Raw genomic sequence first — 6,310 nt, 5'->3', positions numbered from 1 at the left:
TACCGTTTTCTTTTAATTCATCATGTCTAAAGTATTTAAAACTTTCACGACAGAAGAACGAAAACTCCTTTTACCAACGCTTCATAGACATAATGTTTAAAATAATTGTTTTGTTTGGTATGACATGACGGATTCAGATGGTCATGCCATAAGATGGCCATAGTTGTGAGGTAAACAAGACTGTACACAGACTGGTTTATATTTTGGAAAAAAACTGCAAATCTTCCAATGAGAAGTATTATGTTTCCCACTTGTGTCACGAAGAAAAGAGTACAAATATAAAACATTTATTTCTTGATCCAGAACATACTAACGTGCAACGTAATCGTTGCGAGCATGCTAAGTCGTGTTCTGGACATGGTGGTTTTAACCATTGAAAGTGAAATATCACGAGTGATGTATGTATGTACATCTAATGCAAATGTCGATGTATACCCACGCCACATAATGTCTCGTTTCAAAAAATGACATGAAAGAAACTACAATTATTCCATTTATAATACAGGAGAGTTGAACATACACCATTTTTTAATGAACAAAATCAAAGAGATAAAATAAAAAATCAACATATTCAAGTTCAACAAATCTTGAAGTCGTATCCTGGTTTCATGTGGTATGGAATGTATTACGCTTACGTATATGGACTAAACACTAACATCTTTCAGAATTTTTGAAAGATTTTTGACGTTAAATTTGACGTCACGTCAAACGTTCAATTGAAATCGCAAGAGTTATCTCCCCTTGTGTGTTGTACGTCTTTAAGCCCTTCTTTATTGCCATAACTATAAAATACTGAGTATTATAAATATTTATTCTTCCTCTCTACCGTTTTTGGTGTTGGCTTGTATAACCAGTCCCCATTGGTCTCTTGAAACTTACAATAGTTTTTAAGGTAGATTTGGGGTATATTTAGAGGATCTTGGACCCATTGTTACTACAGAAACAAATTGGAAGCACAGTTTTGTGATAACTATTCCCGACGATGCACCAGTTATTTGCCAACAAGACTATGAACAGAAATTAGAGGATGTCTGTTCGCAATATAAGAAACATCCTTTAAATAAATTGGTTTAGATATTTGATAATGATATGGTCTACTAAATCCAAAATAACTCTCACCCTTAATTTCCAAACGGTTAAAAGATTTACTGGTCCAGGACGGTAACAACATCGCGCTCCCTTACCTTTCATTGGAGATTTATCTAAATCTATCTTCGGAACTGACACCACAGAGGACTTACAGATGGTTGTCAATCGGGTCAACAGCATCATTAGATGAGACCAAAACCTGTCTAAAACCCTTTTAAGCCAAGTTAAAAATTTCAAGTCGTATATGTAAATGAAATCGAAATCAATCGATGCAACGAAATTTAAAAACTTATCAACGGCACTGGAAACAAGTTGCTGAGGCTTGTAAAAGTTGCTTAAGATATAGCCAATTAACAGCGTAATGCAGATGAAATTTTTAGTATGAATTTAGTATCAAAGAATATTTCTAATTCAACTTATAATTATACCAGTAAAATATGAAGGGCTATGATACATTTTTAAAAAGGATATATTAGAAGTTATTGTGCAAGAATATGAATTTCAGGCAGCTGTGGATAAATAGAAAGACAAGACAGTGTCAGCAACAGACGGCTTCTACACCCTAACATTGGGTTTTACACAAGACAACGATCCTTCATTGGAGGGTATCAAAATTTCCTCAGTTAATAGATCTCATCAAGGAAAATCATGACAACCAGCTTTGGAAACCAGGGAAGCACTACATGGCTGAGGGAACTTAAAACTTGCAGAATCTTTCAAACATCTCTTCATATTCTATTCTGCTTGGCTAGCTATGACAAATGAGCTACGCACCAATTGTTATTAATGGTTTGTTTTATTTTAAATACACGTACCAAAAACCAGTCAAAGCGTCATGCGATACTCTTTTGCCAATTCAAACAACCAACAGAATGAACTAAGACACAGTAATGGTTGCCAAATAAGTAAATGAAGGCAAACCCTAATAAGAAATTAGTAATAAGTGGTCTGGTCACTAGGCACTTCGTGGAAACCTTCCAAATACGTTCAGAAAACATTTTCCTACTGCATCATTGACTGCACAGAACAGAAGTATTCATTGATAGAGCAACACGATGACTAACAAGGGTCCAGACTTGGTCAAACAATAAGAAAAACAATAGGAATGCGGGTGGTTTCGCTCCGATTACGTGTTCGCGCCGAGTGGGTTCGCTCCAATTACTTGTTCGCGCCGGGTGGTTTCGCCTCTCGTGGATTCGCGCCGCTGAACTGCTGAAGATACCGCTTATCGGGTAGTCGTTTGATTATCGTTTGATCATTAATGACGAGCAGATTAATTATAAATAATGATGAGAAAAGTGAAAAAGCATTGATCAACAGTCTATAATATCATGAAATATACTATGAACAACCAATAATTTTAGAAATGTTTTTAAGGACTGATATAAACACGGTATATACACAATACTATAAAGAAAAGTTTGAATGAGAAACAATGACAACCTTCATTGAAAAGATTATATTTCAACAGAAATAAATATTATATTTCAACAGAAATAAATATTATATTTCAACAGAAATAACTATTATATTTTAACATCCAATCCTAAATTATTCCAAATTAAACGATCAAATTTGATCAAATAGTCATAATTTGGTTAGGATAACAAGAGGCCCACGGGCCTTATAGGTCATCTGAGTATTGTGTAACAACTTTCAAACAATTAAATTTGGTTTGTGTTTTAAACCAGAGGCCATGAAATTCAATTCACAATCTACAATTTTGAAAGAGGCACCATTGCTTATCATAATTATTAACTTAGCTTACTCTCTTTACTTAATACCCAGAGGTAGATCAGAGTAACAAAAAGAAAATGCACTTCCATTTTATACCCAGTTGTGTACCTCACCCTAAAGGAACCACTGATCCATGGGCCACAAACCAGTATTTCAAAATTTTGAAAATGTTGTCATAAAATGGTTGATTAATACCAAAGAGCAGATTTCAAAGCATTAATTTATTTTCAGACTATGTAACCCCCCCCCCCTTCTGACTCTGGGGGCATAAAAAACCACTTTGCTAATACACTATTCTTCATCATAAATGTATGTATACTTGGTTCATTGGCACAAAACCCAGAGGCAAAGGAAAACCCAGAAGCAAAGGAAAATATTTTCAAAGAATAAATGTATTTTTACTATATAATCAATAGAGCCCCGCCCTAACACCAGAACACCTAACCCTGGGGCCATAAAATTCACAATTTTGGAAGAGTCACTGTTTTTCATCATAACTGTTCTTAGTTAGTTTATTTAATACCCAGAAGCAGAGAAGAAAATTTTCAAAGAATAAATGCAATTTTACTATATAATCAATAGAGCCCCGCCCTAACACCAGAAACCCTGACCCTGGGGCCATAAAATTCACAAATCTGGAAGAGGCACTCTTGCTCATCATAACTATGTGCTTAGTTGGTTTATTTAATACCCAGGAGCAGAGAAGAATATTTTCAAAGAAATAATGCATTTTCACTATATAATCTATAGAGCCCCGCCCTTACACCAAAAACCCTGACCCTGGGGCCATAAAATTCACAAATCTGGAAGAGATACTCCTGCTCATCATAACTATTTGATTAGTTAGTTTATTTAATATCCAGGAGCAGAGAAGAAGATTTTCAAAGAAATAATGCATTTTCACTATATAATCTAAAGAGTCCCACCCTAACACCAGAACCCCTGACCCTGGGGCCATAAAATTCACAAATCTGGAAGAGATACTCTTGCTCACCTTAACTATGTGCTTAGTTAGTTTATTTAATACCCAGAAGCAGAGAAGAAGATTTTCAAAGAAATAATGCATTTTCACTATATAATCTATAGAGCCCCGCCCTAACACCAGAACCCCTGACCCTGGGGCCATAAAATTCACAAATCTGAAAGAGGCACCCTTGCTCATCATAACTATGTGCTTAGTTAGTTTATTTGATACCCAGGAGCAGAGAAGAAGATTTTCAAAGAAATAATGCATTTTCACTACATAATATATTGAGCCCCGCCCTAGCACTAGAACCCCTGACCCTGGGGCCATGAATTTCACAATTTTGGTAGAGGACTCAATGCTCATTACATTCATGCCAACAGTTTTCCTGCTTGATGTCCAGGAGTAAAGAAGAAGATTTTTAAAGATTGCAATAATTTTAATGGTTTTGGCCCCACCCCTCAGGCCCCAGGGGGGCGGGGACCATGAAATTCTCAATTTTTGTTCCTCTCCATCCATAGATACTGTATATCAAATTTGGTTGAAATTGGTTCAGTGGTTTCAGACAAGAAGCTGAAAATGTTCAAATGTTAACACACGACACACGACGCACGACGACGGACGAAAACGGATAGCAATAGGTCACCTGAGTTACTCAGGATTTACAGTCAACTAGTACACAAACCGACTCGTACTCAAACCGAGTCGTACACAAAAAGTTAACTCGTATACAAAAACCAGAAGTCAACTCGTACACAACTCGTATATTAGGTTTTCCTATGTTTTTTTTATAATTTAAGGTAATGTTTTCTCCAGTCTACCAAAAAATGAGAAGTCAACTCGTACACAAATGTGTTTCTTGACATTTTAAACTAGTTTTTTTAATGATAATTTAGTATTTAAATCCTTCATTGAACAAAATAGAATTCATCATTCAACACATAAGTAAATCTTAGATAAATAAATAATTGATGTTTGATATTATAATGCAAATAACACACACACATATAAAACACATATAACACTAATACTGAAATATTACTGTAAAGAAATTGTTATATATATTTATGTATGTTGTACTTAGAGATCTTAATAAGTACTTTCAATAAAGAATTTGAGGAAAAATGAGGAAATAAAAACTTTAAAAGAGAGTAATGATGAATTAAAACGTAGAGTAGATGATTTAGAATATGGGCTAGACAACCTAGAGCAGTATGGGCGCAGACCTTCTCTGCGCTTCCACAATGTCCCGTTACCTGAGCCAGGCGAGGATGGGACAAGGGAACCACTCGACACTGAATCCACAGTTATCCAGATCTGTGCAGGAATGGGTGTAACTATCACTCCTGATGATATAGATAGATCTCATCCTATTGGTAGCCCAAAACAAAATAAAATTCAAATCATTTGTAGATTTAGAAATTGGAAGATCAAAAACAGAGTTTACAGCGCAAAAAAACAATTGAAAAACAATGTCAATAAAATTTTTGTTACAGAAGACTTGACCAAGTATAGACAAGCCTTAGTTTCTAAAATCATACAAGCAAAAAAATCAGAAATCGTCCATAGTTTCTGGACCTACGACGGGAGAATTTTCATTAATTTTGAAAAGAAGGGACACCGTTAGGAAGTACGTTCATTCGATGATCTTGAAAATCTACTTAACGGGTGAATGAATTATAAATAACTAAAACGTGTGAGACATTCATCAAGACTGCCACTTACAATCCCAAGGACACAAAATATCAATTTACGTATCATATTATACTATATATGTAGCTAATAAGCACTACATTTATGTAAATATAGCACTATTCACCCACTTGCTCTCCTTTGATTATGTCATTTGGTTTCTTTTTGTTCATGTTGATCGGTCGTTCTTTTGTACATATGTCATTTATGACTGAATCGCATAGATTTCCACTTTTGTTTTGTACCTTATTTTTTTGTCTTTTTACCCCCATTTTCTTTTGTTTTTGTTTGTTTTTGTTTGTTTTTCTCCATTTTCATGTGTTCACAGTCTTGTATGTATGCTCCGCCCAATTTACGATATTGCTCTCACAAATTATACGTTGCGGCTTTACAATCTATTTTTAATCAAAAATCAATATTTTAATCAAAGATAGGTAATTCTATCTAGCAATATCGAGCCGCTATTGGCAACTATTACTGCAATAGCAGATGTACTATCCAAAAAGTGTTCTTTCCTTTTTTAGATGTCAAAAACCTACATTTATATTTGATAAACTCAAGAAAGAGATGGTTTAAACTACTAAAAATGTGTGGTATTTTTCAAAACTTTCTGCATCTGCAATTTTGGTTTCCAATTATTTTTTTCTTGCATCTTTTGTCAGGGGACATTGAATTAAATCCGGGACCTACAAATGATCAGATACACACACTGGACATTTTTCATTTAAACATCAGAAGTTTACGACACAAGATTGAAAATGTAACAGCATTAATCACGGATTTTGATATTTTATGTTTCACGGAAACACACTTGGACTCAAGTATTTG

General features: G+C 34.7%; 1 pseudogene; it reads left to right on the top strand.

The window, feature by feature from the left end:
* Positions 1–336: 336 nt before the first annotated feature.
* Positions 337–5,462, top strand: LOC134243680 (uncharacterized; annotated as a pseudogene).
* Positions 5,463–6,310: the final 848 nt, after the last annotated feature.

This window comes from Saccostrea cucullata, unplaced genomic scaffold (genome assembly GCF_032062105.1).
Source record: "Saccostrea cucullata isolate Sc308-1 unplaced genomic scaffold, CSIRO_AGI_Scuc_v1 ctg2636, whole genome shotgun sequence".
Classification (NCBI taxonomy): Eukaryota; Metazoa; Mollusca; class Bivalvia; order Ostreida; family Ostreidae; genus Saccostrea; species Saccostrea cuccullata.
This window is presented reverse-complemented; position numbering and strand designations above follow the sequence as displayed.